Source organism: Neodiprion virginianus, chromosome 5, assembly GCF_021901495.1.
Source record: "Neodiprion virginianus isolate iyNeoVirg1 chromosome 5, iyNeoVirg1.1, whole genome shotgun sequence".
Taxonomy (NCBI): Eukaryota; Metazoa; Arthropoda; class Insecta; order Hymenoptera; family Diprionidae; genus Neodiprion; species Neodiprion virginianus.
In genome coordinates, this window is record NC_060881.1 from 15295764 (window position 1) to 15302858 (window position 7095).

Genomic DNA, 7095 nt, shown 5'->3' on the forward strand with positions numbered 1-7095 from the left:
CGCTATCTAATATGCCGTGGATTTTCTCACCGAAAATAGAGATTTCGATTGGTATTCGCATGACTTTTGTTGGTTCTGTCAAACTGGAATTCGCGCGAAAAATTCGTCGTTGTGCTAAACAGTCGGCAATGCTGGTCGAAGATTTGGACGGTCTCTAGTCTTTGAAATTTTCCGCCTCCCCCATACTGATCAGGTTGTGATCGGGACCAGTCTGCGAATTTTCACCTGCAGTCAAAGTAATTAATTGTGTGAACTCTTCGTCACGTACGCATGTCAGATTTAGGTCCAACAGTTCGGTATCATCGTCTGATACTTCCGCGTCGCTAATGAATTCAGTCATTAAACCGATTTCTAGTGACGTATTGTTTGCACAAATTTCCTCATTCATTTCCTCAATGGGTTCAACTCGGTAGTTGCAACGGGTACGTCGGTTTTATCTAATGCTTTTATTTGTTCGATATTTATTTTGATTTTCTTTACCTCATCCGTGCCCTCAGCAGCGGTAATCTGAGGTTTGATTACGGCTGGGCCTGTCCGTTTCCCGAACGCGCTGGACAGTCTTCATTTACGTGGCCTATGGTACGGCAGATATAACATACGATCTGACGCTTAGCCATGCAGATGCGTGCGGTGTGTCCAATCACACCACAGTTATAACAGAGTGTTTTAGTGGGGTCCGGAACAAATCGGGTCGGCGTGGTGCTCGGTTGGGCATCGGCGCTAGGTATCGCGGTTTGGTTTTTCTTACCAAATTGCGAGAGGTTATTTTTAAGTCTTTGTTTTGCCAGTGATTTAGAATTATTCGACGAATTATTTGTACGCGCGGGTTTCTTTTGCATAGTGCACAAGTCAGTGGGTTGTTCGTCGCTGTCCGAGCTTAGGTTTAATTGAGTATTTATATCTTCGTCGTCAGACTCGTCTCGCAGGCATTTTAATTCTGACTTAGACGACTAACCGCGTGGTTCCCTTTTCGCGTCTAACGATCGACGGTAGACGTAACTTCGCTCGTTTATGTCATGCAGAAATTGGTCATAGCTATTAATTTGTAGATTCAGAATTTCGAAGGTTAATCGCGGATTGAATTTAACGTGGATCTGTTTTAGCTGTTCCCGGAAAGATGGAGGATGTCGCATTCTTTCGAAGATAAGTCGCGCGCGGCATGCAAATTCGATTAAAGATTCACTTTTCTCGAAATTTAAATCGCGTACTTCGAGCAAAAGATCGGCATCTTCCTTCCTTACTCCCCACTGATAACGAAAGGCACGCGTAAAGTCTTTCCAACTACGCCAGTATTGTCGATTTAGTAAATACCATGCTCTATAGGGGCCTTCGAAAACATTTGACAAACAGGGGATAGACGCGTCTTTACGTAACCCACTTACGGCCAATTGATCTTTGAGAATTAACAAAAATTGCTCGGGATCCTTCTCCGTTTTAGGATATGAGATTTTCCAGTTACTGACAATTCGACCAATTTTCATCGCGAAGTCAAGGTCTCATTCATTTGCTAGCAGTGGTGAATTAATTCTGTTCCCACCGAATCTGTTAGTCGGGATAGCGTTGTACCTTTCCTGCGAACGACGGTATCGTCTGTTGTTAGTCGCGTCTTCGTCGCTGTCGCTCGACTCACCATTCGACCACGAGAGGGCCCCCCTCCTAGTTATATTTGAGAATTCTTCGTATCTTTGAGATGAAAACCTATTTTGCGTTGGTTGGCTTTCGTTTTGAAACATTCGTAAGTACTCCTCTCTAGTCACGAAAGTTTCTTCCGATAGTTCCTCACCTTCGGGTGTTCGGTGATTCACTGTTAATTTCACCCGATTATTTTGAAATTCTCTTACTTGTCGATCAAATTGGGTTATATTCGGATTTATTATACTCGATTCTCGAGTCGAATTTGACAAACGAACATTTTGATTACTCAACGAAAATGAACCCAACGAAAACCTCTATTACCGACATTTTGAATTAAATTATCGCGTTGCCTGGTGTCAGACGTCCTGGGCAGCTCAAGATTAATTAAAGTATTCAACGATCTAGCGTCTGCCATATTATCTCTTATAATTTCCCCGTTTCAGTTTAAATTTCCTCCTTGTCCGATTTCAGACGATCGGAACAATTCGGTGCCCGTTGAATGGTTCGACAAATGCGCGAAACTATTTTGATTTCTATTAACATCACTATTTTCTTCACTATCAGAAGTATGATTGATATAGGCCGCACTGATGTCGGCCGCCCCGCCCCTCCTTTCAGACGTATGGTTGAGACGTGGCGGGTTTTCAACCCTATTCAGTGCGAAAAATTTATTCCATTTTTCTTTCATATCATTTAATTCTCCCTCGAGTGTCGTGACTCGCGTATTTTCCATCTCGATTGCGTCTAATCTTTTAATTACTAAATTTAACATTTATTCTATTAGGGAATGTCGTGGTAAATCATACAGACTCGGCGTCGCTGGTCGTGACCCCCCATCCCTTCCCGGCAATTTCCGCGAAGCAGTCGTAAAGGGAACACTCAAAGATTCGTTATTTATAATAGCGCTTTGGGTAGTGAGAAGTCTCTCTGTCCCCGCACCTACAGCAAGCGTCGTGTGGACGGACTCACTCGAAATAGCTCCGCTCGCCGTATCCCCACCAAAAGGCGACATATTTTTATTTTGTACGTTCGAATTTTTTGACAAATTTTCACTTGATGTTTTTGTTTGCAACCTGGTTTTACCTTTGGGTGGTGTGATAAACATAGCCGCTAATAAATTTTAATTTGACTAATTGCACTCTTTGATCTCGCCAAAACTCATTCACAAATTTTCAATTTGAATTTTATTGTGTATGACTATCTCCAATGATTATTAATTTAAAACCTTCTATAATGGAACCAATGGCTCTGGAGTCTTAAATTAGACCGAATAAAGCTGGCGATAATATACACTGAAATAATACAATAATATGGACACAATATATATACTAGTAATATTATATAGCAGAAATAACAAAACAATATAAGCGTAATATACGAATATCGGTTACTCAGTACAGAAAGACAGAAATATAATAGAGTATAGCAAGCTATTTGACAGAGAGAGATAGACTGTCGCTGAATATAGACAATAGGCCTTTTCATCATGTGATGCGCGCAAGCGCAGCCGCCATGCTGAATTGGCGGTAATAACAAAAGTTTCGTACTGTTTTGTCCAACAATGGCTGGGAATGGAATAATATCTCCTCATTCAAATGAATTATTGGAAAAAACTATTGATGGTGCTTCACTAGTTTACAGCTCTGCGGAAGCACACAGTTGTGAACAATTAAGAAGGTGGTTGAAATGCCATGGGCGATCACAGCAAGGAAAAAAAAGTGTCCTGATTGAGAGGTTGAGTATCAATACTTGTTTACACTGTTGTAAAAAATTAATCGAAATGAATAACAATAATAATTTTCGTTATTTAATGATATCAATCAACTATTAGTATTTGCAATAACATCTCAATTAACAAATAATGACTATTATAATTAATAAAATAAATAATTAAATATTTTGATGATCAACATGACATTTTGAAATGAGTTTAAATTTTAAAGACAACATTACTTTTCAATTCTAAATAAATTAATTAATAAATAAAAAAAAGGTAATGTTGACAAAATGTATACAAAGATATTTAAATTTTGTAAATGTGTAATTTTTTTTTTATTTGTCAATATATCATTTGTTATAATTTTATTGCTTAAAGTTCTTTAATTTCTGCTAGATTTCAGTCATTAATTTTGAATCATGAACAGTAGTCTGTAGTATTATATATGACAAAAATATTATGCAATAACAGTTAATATGTATGTATACTAAAAGAAATCCATTTTTCAGGGTGAAAAATGCATTACACAATAACATACCCGTTGATCCTAATGTCGACAAGGGGAAGTGGCTGGATATTCTACAGAAATGTGATCCGAATAAAAACGTACCACAAATTCAAACAACTAATTACCCTCAAATTTGGCAACCATTTCCCACACAAGATGTGCCCAAGAATTTTAACTATGGTTCCATATATTATTATTTAGTTACGTCATGTATTGATGAAGGTAGCAATGACAGTGATAATGAAAATTTTGATAGCAACAACTGTCCTAAAGATGATTTTAGTACTTCCAAGTCACTAAAACGAGGAAAATTGTACGTTGAGAGCGGCCACGTTTTTGATATTTTTAACGGTGTTACTGCGAATAAAATGTTCTGTATGAAGTGCAAAGTCCACGCATCTTATAAAATAAAAGAAATTCATAGCGTTTCTGTGATGATAGATCCTTTGAATGCTCGAGTTATTCACGGTACTTGTGATTGTAAAGCTTCAAGTATGGGTCGCTGCTCGCATGTTGCTGCGTTATTATATATCTTATTAAATTTTGTGGATGATACTGACGAAGATAGTTTACCTTGCACGAGCAAATTATGCACCTGGAATCAAGGTCGAAAAAAAAAGAAGCACATAAGGCTGATGAAATGCAGTATAAAAATAAAATTGATATCACAAAACGTAGATCATATGATCCTGGCAGAAGTTTTTCCAAGCCGGTGGACAAGCAAAAAATTAATTGTTTATTGTCTGATTTACAATCTATAAATGCAAATCAGAAAGTTCCTTCAATGTGGCAACTGATATTACAACCACAATATGATGATTACGACCTTGATAAACCAAGAAAAAGTCACTTAAAAACATTGGTTTATAGATTAACTACTAATGTGTATAATAATAACTATGGACCTATTGACATAACATCGGGAGTTCAAGGTGAAAATGATAAATGGTGGCAATTTCGCAAAATATTAATTACAGCTTCCAAAATTAAACTATTTAGTACAGAGAAAACAAAAGATCAAATCTTTAACCTAGTCAATTCTCATTTGTGGACTAATAAAAAAATCATGACTGCAGCTATTCACTATGGCCAAGTACATGAAGAAATTGCGCGTCAGAAGTATAAGAATTTCACTTCCAAAAAATTTTCTTATATAGTTGAAGATTCTGGCCTATGGGTCAATTCCAAGTTTCCAGGCTTAGGAGCATCACCTGATGGCTTAGTAACGGATCCTTTGAAGAAAACAAAAGGCGTGTTGGAAATTAAATGTCCAAAAATATTGGAAAAATTTCAGCCAGCTGATTTACATGTACTAACGCCACAGCAACGTAATTCATTCTGTTGTACTTCAGTCAATAATACTACGATGAAGTTAGGACGAACTCACCAGTATTATTATCAAGTACAAACTCAAATGGCGATCACAGAAAGATCGTGGTGTGATTTCGTGATTTGGACTCCACAGGGTTATCACGTAGAAAAAATCTTTTACGATAAAAACTTCATTGAGCCGATACTTGAACATGTTAGTGCTTTTCATCAAAATATTTTGGCTCCTGAATATTTTGAAATGAGGATCCCACGGCGATTAATACCCTTTGACTTATCTACATGAATTACATCTTATGCCAAAGCATTTTAAAGAAGATACATATACATATATTGTTTTTATTATTTATTATCTCTTATTACATAGAAAAAAAGTACATAATTGTTACAAAATATATTAAATAAGTAAAGTATATTTTTGCAATAATATGGTTACATAATAATTACAAAGTTCTTTATAAAAATAGATTATCTATTTAGTGCACGAACGAAATAGATCAATATTGTTATTAAACTAATTAAAAAGTTTATAAAATATGAATTAATAAGTTCATAAAATTATTTCTATTTGCAATTTTTTTTTCCTTTACTTTTTACGATATAATGGTCCTACTCTTCTTCATCGAAAACTAAAGGTGTTTGAAAATTAACTAAACATGCACAGACAAATATAATTTGTGACATTAAAGTACGCATGTTTGACGGCAAAACTGTTTGAAGAAGTCGGAATTTTTTTATACGCCCAATAACATGCTCAACATATATGCGTTGTTTTGCAATTTTTTTTGTTAACATCTCCTCTTGTGGAGTCAAACGATCGCGTCCATTCAAAAATGGAGGAATATTCAAATGTGCTTGCTTTGCTTCAACTATATCGTGAACGGTGAAACCTCGATCTGCAAGTACCACATCTCCAGGTTGCAACAAGTCTGCAATTTTAGATCGCTTAAATATTTCAGGATCTGATATTGAACCCTCGAATACATCAGATACAAAACTAATGCAACCATTTGGAGTGCAGCCAATCAATACTTTAAAAGTCGTATGAGCTTTATAACTTGAATATAAATTACCTTGGTGTTCAAAATTCGTTGGCGATTGACAAAAAAACTCGGCACAATCAACAATAACTTGAATGTTTTTTATAGACTTAAATATTTTTGGTAATGTTTCAGCTTTCGTTTTTCTAGATGAAAACATAAATGGCTTTAATTCAGTAGTAAATTCATTATGCAAAAAATAAATCCAAGTTGTACATATTTTTGAGACAAACCCTGTAGAAACATCGAACTTGTAAGCTAAATCTTCTATTAAATATCCCATGCGTAATCTTAATAACACCAGAATTAACTGTTGCATTGATGTCAACTTCTATTTATTACTATTTTCGGAAGATTTATTTTTTGTCTCTCGATTACCCCAATATTCTAAGTTGTCACAAGCTGGACTCAAAAATCTATGCAAAGCTAGAATTTGCTCAAAATTCAGACTTGTATAAAATATACATTTTTTTCATCAATGCGTATAGCATTTACAAACTTTTCCACAGCTGAATTTTTTTGCAACTTCACCTGAACACTTTTATTACGCATCTTTATACTGTCGGTTTGAATTTCTATCGTTGTAAATTTGTTAGTTCCCTCACAGTTAGTTTCTTCCTTCAGTATTCTCATCTCTGCTGATTGATCTGGTAATATTTGTTGAATAAAACAAGCAGTATCATCAGGAACATTGAAAATCTCTTCATGGGCCGTAGATTCTACAATAAAAGAAAAAAGTTTTTTTATTTAAATCTATACGATTTTATTATTATAATATTTATACTCAACCTGCGCAACCGTCGAAATGTTGTTTATTTTCGTTTTTTCTGATTCATTCTCTCCTTCCATATCAGCTCTTTTATATT